General features: G+C 50.2%; 1 protein-coding gene across 3 annotated transcripts in view; it reads right to left on the reverse strand.

The window, feature by feature from the left end:
- The window catches only part of Galnt10 (polypeptide N-acetylgalactosaminyltransferase 10), a 150429-nt gene that overhangs the window by 26893 nt on the left and 110280 nt on the right, over window positions 1-13256 (reverse strand). The gene's annotated exons all lie outside the window — the stretch shown is intronic.

Here is a 13256-nt window from a genome sequence, read left to right on the forward strand (position 1 = left end):
TGTCAATAAAAGAAGAACAAGGACACCGTCTCAAAAATACAGAACATTAGCCAGGCGTGGTGGTGCAAGCTTTGATCCCAGCACTTGTGAGGCAGAGGCAGGAGGATCTCTGTGAGTTCAAGGCCAGCCTGGTCTACAGCGAGTTCCAGGGCAGCTGGGGCTACACAGAGAAACCCTGTCTCGGAAAACGAAACAAAATACAAAATGTGGTTGGAGAACTTGAAACACCAAGATGGATGGGAAGGGGACCAGGGGTGTAGACAGCAACGGTTCCTCGTGACACGGACTTCACGCCGTTGAAATCACAGTGCTTTCTTTGCAGATAGTCAACAAGCCGCTCTTAAAGTTTATACGGCAACCAAGGATGTAGAGTAGTGGAGGTCTTCTAGAAGAGAAAACGTCGGAACTCGTGTTTCTTCACCTCCTCATCGACAACTTACAATTGCAGTAATTAAGACAACACGAGGGCTGCAGAGAGGGCTCAGTGGGTAAAGGTGATTGCCACAAAGCCTGACAACCTGAGTTCAATCCCCGGGGCCATGCGGGAGAAGGGAAGAACAGATTCCCACAAGTTGTCCTTTGACTTTCACACCTGGCACACTTGTGCCTCGTACACGTGCACACACAATGCACTCACGCATGCATACTGACCAGCATGGCATAAGGATCCACCTGCCTCCACCCCCCAAGGCTGGGGCTACAAACATGCACAGACATGCTTGGCTTTTTCCATGAGTGCTGGGGATTCGAACTCAGGTCCTCAATCCCGCACAGCAAGCACTCTTACTCACTGAGCCATCTCCACAGCCCCCCCGTACTTGTTTTTAAAGATAATTGTATATTAACCCATAAATGTACAATCGGCACCATTTACAACCAACAGCGAATCAACAAAAAACAATGACCTATAAAAATAAGAGTCAAGCCTAGCTTTTGCTTCAGTTTTGCCTCCCCCAGCGGTGAACTGGAGGTCAGGTCAGTCAGAACAGGTGACCTGGGAAGCTAGCTGAGGGAGAAGTGAGAGAGTGCTGATAAGAGGCACCTCCGCCTGCTGGGATCCTGTGGAACCACAAATGTCTCCCCAGGTACCATTTACAACTGTTCTTGGGGTGGGGGTGGGTGGGGACTGTGGGTCACAGAGACTTAAGACTTCTTCAGGATGGAGAGGGTGCGTCAGGGCGTGCTGCCCTGGCGTCGTGAAAGCGGAGCAAGTGAAAAATATACTGGGGAGAGATTATGTTCACACACAGAGCAAAGCTGGGCAGCCAGTCTGCACTCAGGCAGTGAGACCCCCCAGCAGGAGACGTGGTCAAGCTCTGGTGGGCAGCGGTGCCTGCAGGAACAGTCTCCCCAAGGAAAGAGGAAATCCCCAAGTCTCTGATCCGCGCTGCTGCTTCTGGCCTGCATTCAACCAGTGGGTTGTTAACTGCGAGTGAGATTATCGGGCGCCGCACACCAGTGCTCCCATGGAGGGAGAAATATCACCTCCGCTGTGTAATCACCAAGGTCCTCACATGCACAGAGCCCCCATCACTAAATCACCCTAATGCAGATGGCTGCCGTTGTTACTGATTGGCCAATTAGGGCCTTTCGACAGCTTGTGGTAAAGTTGGAGCGATTATTTAGGGGCAATTACTGGCCTCCTGTCCTTATGAGAAGGTGTGTTTACTCAAAGCAGGGCTGCCTTATTTTACCAGTCTCCTTGCACTGGGGACAGCGCAGAAGGTCACAGGATTTGGAGCTAAAAGGAACGGCAAATGAGGACGATGATGGTCACCATGGTGACAATTACAGGGGACACCTGCCGAGCATGGCTCACGCACAGGTCTCCCCACTTCACATGCATTACCTCAGACACCCACAACACAAGAATATCGAGTGTTCCTGTTTATAGAAGATGTTCAGAGACGTAATTTGCTCAACAGACAAATTGGGACACCATGTCCATAGACTGATCTCACCTCTCACCTCACCTCTCACCTAATCCCTATGACACACACCCCATCACTCACTTCTACCCCATTTTAGTAAGGGGTGAGAGGGCTGGAGAAGTTAATGACTACCGGATTCACACAGTAGGGAAACATGGTAATGCTATCTCCCAGGTCAGGATTCCTTCCAGAGTCACAGAATGCCTTCCACTGTCCACACCTGTCCCTCGGCCTGAGGCTCGTTGTGTGTGTGTGTCCACACTTGGGGTGTATAGAGTGGCATCTCCATTGCCCCCTACTCTGTGGGAGCACACAGTGCTGGCTTCCAGTGAGGAGCATGGTCACGTTTATTTCCTCCTGGTCCTGCCTGAGGCCCTGGAGCTTATGGGGTCTGTGTTGTGTGTAAAGGCTAGGGAACTCATGAAGAAGAGCACTTGATTTTCAGCACCACAGTCTCCAACCCCTCCCAAGAGTGTGAGCTGGTTGATCACGTAACCCTGGACTCCGGCTCACTCTAGGAGAGGTTGAATTGTCTCCTTGCATCCCCCTCGAGATCCACATTAGGGGACTGGACAGACGCCATTGGTTCTGGTGTCAGAGGAGACGAAACTGAGGCCCATCGGGGAGAAAGGTCTCATCCCAAGTTTCTTAGCTGGTGAGGTCCGAGTGCAGGGGACTTGAGGCCACCCCCCACCTCTCTCTCTCTCAGTTCGGAGGGCGGAAGGTTCTCTCCTTCCATCATGTGGGTTCTAGGGAGTGCACAGTTTCTCAGGTGCCAGAGCAGGCACTTTTACATGCTAAGCTATCTTGGTAGCCCTGTGCTCTTGGATTCTACGGATGCGTCGCCCGGGAGCTGAGCTCAGAAGGGCTGCTGATTTGAACTGTACCCCCTAACAGGATACATCGAAGTCCCAACTCTTGATTCCTGTGGCCAGCGGCGCTGTTTGGAAACATAGCCCCTGCAGATCGACTCAGTTCAGGGGCAGACAAGACTGGGTGAGGGTGGGCTTGAAATCGGTGGCTGGCGGCCTGTTAGAGAGAAACTGGTCCCACGGAGAATGCCGGGGGATGGTGGAGGCAGACTTTCATGTGTTACCAGCCATGAGACGGAATCTGGGGCTGGATGAGCAAAGACAGCGCCCTCAGCCACATGTGTGGGCTGCTGGAGATGGTTTACCTGCTTTCCACCCCCCATCTCTCCCTAAAGTTTTTTCTTTATTTCCAAATTTTATTAACTTTAAAAAAAACTACATTTATTTACATGTGTGTGTGTGTGTGTGTGCGCACACACACACACAAATGTGAAACACACACACACACACACACACACACACACACACACACACACACACAAATGTGAAGGGCAGTGAACAACCTGTGGGAATCTGTACTTTCCTTCCCCCATGTGGGTCCCAGGGATCAAACTCGGGTCATCAGGCTTGGTGGCAAGTGCCTGTACACACTGAGTCAACCTGCCAAGCCCCGTTTTTCCGCCTATCATCATCATCATCATCATCATCGTCATCATCATCATCATCATCATCACCACGTTTACTTATTTACTCATGTGTGCAGGGTAAGGAGAGCACATTTCGGTGCACGTGAAGAGCTCAAGGACTATCTGGGGACATAGATTCTCTCCTTCCTCCATTTGGGTCCTAGTGATTACACACAGATTGTCAGTCATGGTGACAGGCACCTCTGCATGCTGAGCCATCTTGCCAACCCCTTATTTATTATCTCTTAAAAAACAATTTCTAATGCGTGTGTGTGTGTGTGTGTGTGTGTGTGTGTGTGTGTGTGTGTGTGTGTGTACACGTTCCTGTGTGCAGCTGGCAGGGGCCGAAGTGGGGCATCTTCTCTCACTCTCCACTTTACTTTTGACATAAAGTCTGTCACCAAACCTGGAGCTCACTGATTGGCTAGACTGGCAAACACCCTACCAGCGGAGCCCATCCTCAGCCCTAGAGGCCTTTTTCTACCTCTGTGAGCGGAGTGGGTGCCCGTGTCAGCTGGCGGGCATGCCCTGGAACTCATCTTCCACACCCTGCGGCTCAGAGCTCTGAACCACAAGCTTGGTGAGGTAGGCTGTGTGGACTCCCTGCTCATCAGGTGTCCTCGTGCCCAGCATCAAGCTGGAGGCCTCTGCATGTCACTGCTCAATTCTCCGGGGCTTCCTCTGGGGAGTGTGGCATCGAGAAACTTCCTGGTCCAATCAACATGCTAACACAATCAACATGCTAAGGGCCTGTTGCCTCCGAGCAGAAACACACCAGGGGTGAAGAGGCTCTGTGCCCCTGGACTCGGTGGACACACAGATAGAAAACAAGCACTCTCTAGCTGGAACTCATGCCACACGGAGCCCCCAGAGTGTGCTGCCTGTTGTGTACTTATGGGTGTTCTGGGTCTCGCGATATCCTGGCTCTGCTGGTTTTTCCTGGTGTCCTGCGGCTCGTCTTTAGAGACAGATGTGTCTACTTGTCAACTGCAGAGTGCTCTGAGGCATCAGCGATCACTTTGGAGGGAGAGGAGGGCCTGTGGCACCTGAAGCTGTCCTACTTTATCCTGTTTTGATAGGAAGGTATTTCTTACCCAAGGAGCGGTGAACACTCATCTTTTTCTGTTCTTTTCTTTCTTTTTTTTTTTTTTTTTTTTTTGGTTTTTCAAGACAGGGTTTCTCTGTGTAGTCTTGGCTGTCTTGGAACTTGCTCTGTAGACCAGGCTGGCCTCGAACTCACAGATATCCAACTGCCTCTGCCTCCTGAGTGCTGGAATTAAAGGTGTGTGCCATCATAGCCCAACCATGGACCCTGACCTTTATGGCCACAGGCCTTCTGTGTGCCAAAGCCGTGGGTGATACGCTGCTATGTACTTGGGTTATTTCATTCCCAAGACTCCAGAAGGTGGTCACTGATGACCTTCTTGTACCCCATACGGGAAACTGAGGATCAGCAAAGTTCTACATGAAGCTGCATTTGGCCAGCTGGAGTTGATGACCAGCAATCAGGCTGGTGTCAGGCATCATGAACCATGTGACCAAACTGCTTCTTCATCTCTCAGTTGCTTGATCCACCCTGCCGATGGGTATCAGTTTCCAGTTGCCCAACCCCAAGCCAAGGCTTTCATTTGCTGACAAGTGATAATACACGGGAGCATCATTTGCTGTGTGGGAAAGGTAAGTGACCCGTCCCCAGGGAAGACGCAGAGGGACTTCAGAGAGAAGCAACAGAGCTCTGCATTGACCAGAGGCCTGTGGAATATTCCTTCACACTGTACAAATTACACTGTGATTGGCTTAATAAAGAAGCTGACTGGTCAATAGCTGGACAGGATAGGGTTAGGCGGGCAAACCAGACTAAGGACACTGGGAAGAAGAAGGGCGGAGTCAGAGAAGTTGCCCTCGAGACACGGAGAGGAAATGAGAGGCGTGAGATGAAAGAGAGGTAACGCCACGTGGCAGAATGTAGATTAATAGAAATGGGTTAAAAATTTTTGTTTGTTTTTTCTAGACAAGGGTTCTCTGTGTAGTCTTGGCTGTCCTGGAACTCCCTCTGTAGACCAGGCTGGCCTCGAACTCACAAAGATCCGCCTGCCTCTGCCTCCCCAGTGCTGGGATTAAATGCATGTGCCACCACCGCCTGGCGAAATGGGTTAATTTAAGTTGCAAGAGCTAGTTAGTAATAAGGCTGAGCTATTGGCTGAGCATTTATAATTAATATCGACTCTCCTTGTTGGTTATTTGGGAACTGGTGGGTGGGAAAGAAAAGTCCGCCTACAGAGGCCCACATCTGCCCATTAAGAGTCTCCGTGTAGCGGCAGTCAGGATCTGCAGCATTGTAAACCCAGCCCTTGCTTGCATGGCTGAAAATGGAGAGCCAGCTGTGGCTTAGCAAAGCTGTTTCTGAAGAACTCTGTTAAGATCAATCAAGACAGCCCTTGGGGAAGCGGGTGCTGGGAGATGTCTCGATCTGTAAAGTGCATACTTTGCAAGCACAAGGACCTGAGTTCAATCCCCAGATCTCTTTAAGAAAGCTGGACGTGGTGGCAGGTGCTTGTAATACCAGAGCCGGGAGGGTATAGACAGGAGGATCTCTGAAGCTTTCTGACTGGCCAACTTAGCCTAATCGGTGAGATCCAGGCCAGTGAGAGACATCAAGACCACCACAGAGCTGTGGGAAGCAGGCAGAAGCTCCTTGTCAAAGGCCAGCAGAACATCTGGCTGGACCCCCTTTAATTATGGCTCCATGTCTCTTTATGTAACAGCTGGTTCACACGCTGCCTTTTAAAAGATTTATAAATCACATAATCAGCTTAAGATGACCACTTTTCGAAAATTTCCACATAATGCCACAATTGTGGCATTACAGAGAAAAAAAACAAAATAACAAGAGTTTCAGTGTATAAACGTTTGGGTTGAGGACAGGAGGAAAGAGATGAGGCCAAGCATTTGTATAGTCAGTGCTCTGAATCCATGGGCGATATAATCCTGTTCAACTGTGTGTGGAAAATACTAGGACAGTCAATTGCACCTGTATTGACCATGTCACAGACTTGCTTTTCTTGTCATTGTCCCCTGAACAAGAAAGGATAAAGCCCAACACAGGGTAACATTACAAAGAGGCTTAATAACTACTCACACAGTGTCCAGTGTATTGGATGATAAACAATGTAAGCGTAATTTAAAAAATTACATTTGTGTGTGTGTGTGTGCATATATGCTTTATATTCCCATATGTGTGTATATGCTATGGCACACATGTGTAGGTCAGAGGACAACTTGCAGGAGCCAGTTTTCTCCTTCCACCATGTAAGTCCTGGGGGTTAAACTCTGGTCCTTAGACTTGGTGGCGAGTAGCTTTCCCCACTGAGCTGTCTCTCCAGCCCCCAACAATGCAGAGAAGATTTGCTGGAGATGGGGGGGGGGGGGGGATATGTGCAGGTTCTAGGCAAATGCTACACCATCTTGTTATCAGGGAATTGAGCATCTGCAGATTTTGGTATCCATGGGGCTCCGAGAGTCCAGCTACCAAGGATACAGAGGAACCACTGTCCTTGTAACTGCCATAGTCTGGTGTATATTTTAATCAATGAATGGGGTGTGTGTGTGTGTGTGTGTGTGTGTGTGTGTGTGTGTGTGTGTGTGTTTATCTGTCTGTCTGTCTGTGTTGTGCACACACACCTATGCAGCTGTTGTTCCTCAGGATTCAGCTACCGTGTTTCCCATAGACAGGGTCTCTCATTGGCTTGTGAACCCCAGCGACCTGCCTAGCTCTGCTTCCTCGGTGCTGCAATTACAGGTGTGGGCCGATAAGTCTTTTTTTTTTAACATGGGTTCTGGGGATTGAATACAGGTTCTCATGCTTGCATGGCAAACACTTAACCAACTGAGCCATGCTCCCAGCCTTCGCATTAGAAACACACACACACACACACACACACACACACCCCGTAAACAACCTCTGGTGGAGTCAGGCCAAGGCACACAATGCGCCCCTGCAATACACGGATTCTTGGATGAGTCAAGGAGAAGATGGAGGCTGTTCCGGCCACTGAGTCTCCTCAGCAAGAACCTCGCCTGGGTCTGGACGGGGTTTTGGATGGCAGGTGGCAATGGCCGGGGACAAGAAAATAGGAAGAGAAGTTGGCGTGAAACTGTGCTGGTTGTTTCTGGAGGGAAATTCAGAGATGAGGGGAGAAAGAGGAGGACCAGTGGGTCAGCAGACAGCCCCTTGTGGTATGGCGGTGGAGGGGAGGGGGGTCCAGAGGAGGCTGCTGGTGGTTGCCCTGGAGTCGGCAAAGACAACCCTCTCTGTGGCCTCTTCCATCCAGGGCTTGGTCCAGCCTCAAGTCCTCCATGATACTCCTGGGCACACGTGATCTTTTAGGATCTGAGAGCCGCTGGGGTCATCAATTAGTCTTAGATTCTAGGGTTAACACAGAGTGAACCCCTGAGCAGAAGCCAGTGGGCACGGGGACAGCTGACTCCAATGTGAACCTACTGAGTCCCAGCTCATCCTAGGGCTCCTGGAAGACCCCACTCCACGAAAGCTAACCATAGCTGGTACCTATGGGAACAGACTCAGGGTGGGCCTGGCACCGGCTGAGTTTATGAGTGGTTGTGATGGCTGAAACTGATGGGCAACTTGACAGGATCTGCAACTTGACAGGATCTGCAACTGCCCAGGAGACAAACTCTGGGCCAGTCTGTGAGGGCATTTCTAGGTTAACTGAGGTGTGAGGACCCACCCTAAACGTGTGTGGCGCCAACCCATGCCTGGGTTCCTGGCCTGAATAAAAAGGACCAAGTGAGTGGAGCACCAGCATGCATCACTCCCTGCTTCTTGACAGTGGATGTAGTATGAGCAGCCGCCTCTAGCTTCTGCCTCTAGGATCACCCTGCCATGACAGACCGTACCCCCAAACCATGAGCTAAAATAAGCCTCTTCTCCTTTAACTTGTTTTCGTGAGGTATTTTGTCTCAGTACGGCAGGAGGAACTAATGCAACGGTATCTCAGGAATTCAACGCCATCCCTCCTTCAGTGAGGCGCCTGCTGGTCCATGGCGTAGGTTTAACCTGAACTTTATAATGGCCTGAGATCGCATGGCTGGACATGTGCATAACTTCCCCAAACGTTTTCTTTGCCATCACATTACAAATGACCCCACTCCTCCTATGCACAGGTCTCTGGCCTGAACATGCCTTTGGTGGTTTTAAGAATGGATTACGCTCCTTCCTCAAGCCATGACATCCTCCAGCCAGCTTCCAGGGCTGGAAAGCTCTTCATCACACAAACGAACTGCCTGTCCCTATTCCACGCAAGATGAGTCACCTATTGAGAGAATTCCTATTACCTAGACAGACAGCCTTTGCCTGCATTTTTAATTTCAGCTAAATGCCTTGGTCTCTCTTCAGCAGCTGGGCAGGGGCATAAATCTATTTAACAGTCAGACGACGAGGATGAGCAAAAAGACTCAGAAAGCCACCTTGATGGAGTAAATTATGCCCTGTTTTCTGAAAGCGACTCCTCACCAATCGGCTGAGGCCTTCCCCAGGTGCAGCCTATCCAGGGAATCAGGCTCCTGGGTGGGTCTAGTCCTGGGCTCTTGGTGGCTGCTTTTAAGTCATGTCACTTGACAGATGTCTAGGAGTAACACGCGCTTCATGTAGGATGCAGGCTTCCAAGCCGATCACTCACGGTGTTACCAAGAAATGAAAAGGAAAACGTCCATTCCAGCTACGTGTTGGCCCGCCGGTTTCTCATTTGCTAAAGGGCAAAAGTGCCTCCTGGGGGATTTCCCTGCACAGTTCATAGAAAGAAAAAGCGGAGCACATGCCAGAGGTTTCTAAGCACCTCTCCACCATCCATCAGCTCCCCACCAAAAGAGAAAAGGGCGGGCAAGATGGCTGAGGGGGTAAAGGTACTTGCTAAGTCTGACTACCCAAGTTCCAGCTCCGGTACCCACACGGCGGAAGGAGAAGTGACTTCTGCAAGTTGTCCCCTGAACTCCACATGCATGCTGTGGCATGTGTGCACCCCCCCCCCACAGTTAAAAAATAATTAAAAAGAAAACAATGCTAGGGATGAGGAGGTGACTTGTCATGTCATGAGGGCTTGGGTTCTGATCCCCAGTACCCTTGTTAAAAGCTGACCATGGTGGTGTGTATCTAGAATCCCAGCACTGGGGAGGTAGAGTCAAGAGGATCCCCCCCACCCCCTCCCAAGTTCCCTGGCCAGCCAGTCTCGGCAAACTGGTAAGCTCCAGGTTTAGGGAAAGACTGTCTCCAAAAACAAGGTGGAGAGCAACAGAGGAAGACGCCTAGAATTGACCTCTGCCTCCATGTGCAGGTCATACATGTGTTTGCCTACCCCCAAGCATGCACACACACACACACACACACACACACACACACACACACACACACACACACACATACACACACACACTCCACATCTCCAAGCCAACATTGAATATTTGGACTAGGGCAAGAACTTTGCGATTTTTTTTTTTTTTTTGGCTCCTTCTAGAAGCTTCTACTGAGGAATTAATCTGATGGACAGGAGTCTTCTGGCCTCTCATTCCCCTATCACAGTTCACGGGGTGACAATCCAGGCCTCTCAGCCGTGTTGGGGGCTCACCATTCTCATCCCTCCAGTCCCTTCTCCCCCACTCTCATGCTCCACTCTGCTGATTCGGCTCCACAGAGTTTTCTCACCTTGTTCTTTTATTCTTGCACGTCCCTCAGCTCCGAGCATCCTGTTTTGTGTCTCTGTCCTAGGGAATTATATTCATGCCTGAAGTACTTCCCAAAGCAGCATCCAGAGATAATGCTCACTGGAAGTCCCAGGGGGCTGTGCGGGCTCCTGCCTGGCACAGGCTTTTGGGGGGCAGGGCACAGGGTAATTTATTTCCCTCATGTCACCTCGCTATGGAAGGTGCTAAGAGACGTCTGGTGAACAATGCTGATTTGATCTACTTTGTCTGTCACTTTCAGTTTTACAGTTTTAAATCCCTGCATGCCAATAGCACCTAGAAAACTCGTCTGCCACCAGAGGGAAGACAGAAAGCATGCTGGGGGAGACTGCTATCCAGGTACTTTCTCGGGAGTGTCCAAAAGATGCCTTCCCAGCTGGTAAGTATCAAGGAACTGACCACTCAGGAAGTTCCCACTGAAATGCCACTCCGTGTTTAAGAGTCTCGATATGTGTTCTCGGCCCATCACATCCAAGTCTGCTTTGTGAGATGACTGTTTCGGGTGTGACCGTGAGTGACACAGTTACAGACAGGTGACAGGCCATTACAAACACAAAGGCCTCTGGGAAGGTCCAGTAGGATTAAAGCCGGTCATTGACTTGACTCGTCAGGTGTAGTGTATACATACATGCGTCACATGACAAGCCACACTAGTCACACTAGTCATCTCTGCCAGGGATAGCCACACCCAACAGCTGATTTCTTGAACAGTTTCCCAATGCTCTTCGGTATGATTTTTTTTCAATGTTTTCCCTGGGGAGGCATAAATAAATGTCTCTCTACTCCCAGATAAAGCACCAACAATGGACCAAAGAAATGATTCCCAAGTCTATCTCTGTGAGTCAGTAAGTTTATTGAGATGACTTATAGGGGCACAGGTGACCCCCGCCTCCAACAGCTACGTCACTGAAAAGTCTCCGGTATGAGTGAGGATTCAGGAAGGCTGCATCTCTGGAGGTCTCTGCACAGCTTGAAGGAGGCTTCACAAGAGTCTCCTCGCTAGCAATTGCTATTGCTTTTACACAGCTGGGGAGGGGCCTTGTGTAATTTCCCGAGCTTTGTAAGTCTCCTTAGCCTCTTGAGTCTCATGAGCCTCCTCCATGGTGGAGTGTTTTAATTCCGAGGACCGAATCAGTGCTGATGTGCCCACATTCCTTCTGAAGCCTGTTTTTTTTATTTATTAATGGCAGGATGCCCTAGTCTTCTTCTGAGATCAGGACCTGTAGATCTAGCAGGTCCTTTCCCTCGCTGCCTTTCTTGCTCCTAAGGTTCCCCCAAGCGAGGGAACATGGCTCCAATCCTGCTGACAGGGAGACCAAGGTAGGAGAGGCAGAGAATTTGCCCAGTGTCAACAACTCCACTCCCTGGCTCGGGCCCTGGGCTGGCATCTCCCTGTCTGCCTGGAGCCAGAAAAACCACCACAGGGGACTAGAGCTCAGTGCAGTACAAAGAAGGAAGTTCAAGCAAGAGTTTCCGCCATCGTCTTCTGCCACTGTCAATCCGATGGGAGGATTAACTAATTGACTAACCCAACCTCAGATGTTGGACGTGTGGTTGGACTTCATGGCCTTGAAGGCTTTCTCCAGTCCTGGCACCTTGTGACTCTACTGTCCCACCATGTAATGCTCTAGGAATGGGGGGAAACCCAGCTGACGCTTGACCCCGATAATCGATGGCTCCTTCTGAGAGACACCCAGTAATCAGCAGAGGCCGTGTTTTCCTTTTTATAAACACTGCCCTATTTATCTCCCCCTGTAATTTTTCTCTCTGCCCCAGCTGTGAGCAATTTGCACTTTTCAGTGCCAGGTTTTGTTTTAATTTGTCAAAGGCCAGAGGACACACATCTGTGCTGCCCGGAGGGAACGCTACAGTATGAGGAGCTGTGTGCCAGGTGATGGAGGCTAGAGTTCCGCGTCTACTGAGCCCAGAGCAGCAACAGGAGGGATGTCCTGGACCTCCAGTCGAGCAGGAGCTGCTTGATGCCTGGGGATTCCGATTTGTTTCCTGTTCAAACATGAACACACACATGCGCACACACCCTCCCCCAATGGTCAATGCTCCCATCGCAGGTAGAGGAGTTCCGCAATGAGCAGAAGACACCGCTCTTAGCCGGGGCATCCTAAGTCCAGATCCCGATAAGGAGGGCTATAGACTTGTGTGTGCTGTAGCAAGAAGCAGTCGGTCCTGCTCTTCTCATCTAGGGACCCAGACAGTCATGGAAAGCCAGCATTATGAGAGGCCTAGGTTGTGAGTTCAGGTCACAGTGGTGACCCAGGGCTCCATAGTGTTAATCCACCAGCTTGTTACCTGGCTTCACTGCCCAGTCACTGAGACCTCATTCCTGTGGGTAACCTGACTCCCCCCCACCAGCACATAAAAACATGGTACCAGTAAAGTATAATCATGTAGCCTGGTGTGGTGGCGCACGCCTTTAATCCCAGCACTCGGGAGGCAGAGGCAGGTGGATCTCTGTGAGTTCAAGGCCAGCCTGGTCTACAAAGCGAGTTTCAGGACAGCCAGAGCTACACCGAGAAATTCTGTCTCAAAAAACAAAACCAAAAACCCCAAAACAAACAAAAAAAGTACATTCATGTTTGGAAATAGGACATACACGAGAAATTAAATGCCACTTTTTAAATCCACTGTCCGCCGGGCGATGGTGGCGCACGCCTTTAATCCCAGCACTCGGGAGGCAGAGCCAGGCGGATCTCTGTGAGTTTGAGGCCAGCCTGGACTACCAAGTGAGTTCCAGGAAAGGCGCAAAGCTACACAGAGAAACCCTGTCTCAAAAGACCAAAAAAAAAAAAAAAAAAAAAAAAAAATCCACTGTCCAAGTGGCTTCCTTTAGTTCTTTAGGGTCTGCTCAGCCTTTATGTCCCTAAGGTGAAGAGAAAAGCTGTGCAGCCCGAGCCAGCTTTCCCTATTCTGCACTGCGCAGATACAATAGAGAAGGGTAGCTGAGCCTCCAGGACTGGCATGAGCTGATGGGACACTGGATAAGAAGCTCAGACCTACATCTACAGAGAAAGGCATTCCTGCTCCACAGACAAGAGGACACCTTGCACACAGTG

The sequence above is a fragment of the Peromyscus californicus genome, unplaced genomic scaffold, assembly GCF_007827085.1.
Source record: "Peromyscus californicus insignis strain IS unplaced genomic scaffold, ASM782708v3 Scaffold_3__1_contigs__length_106647218, whole genome shotgun sequence".
Lineage (NCBI taxonomy): Eukaryota > Metazoa > Chordata > Mammalia > Rodentia > Cricetidae > Peromyscus > Peromyscus californicus.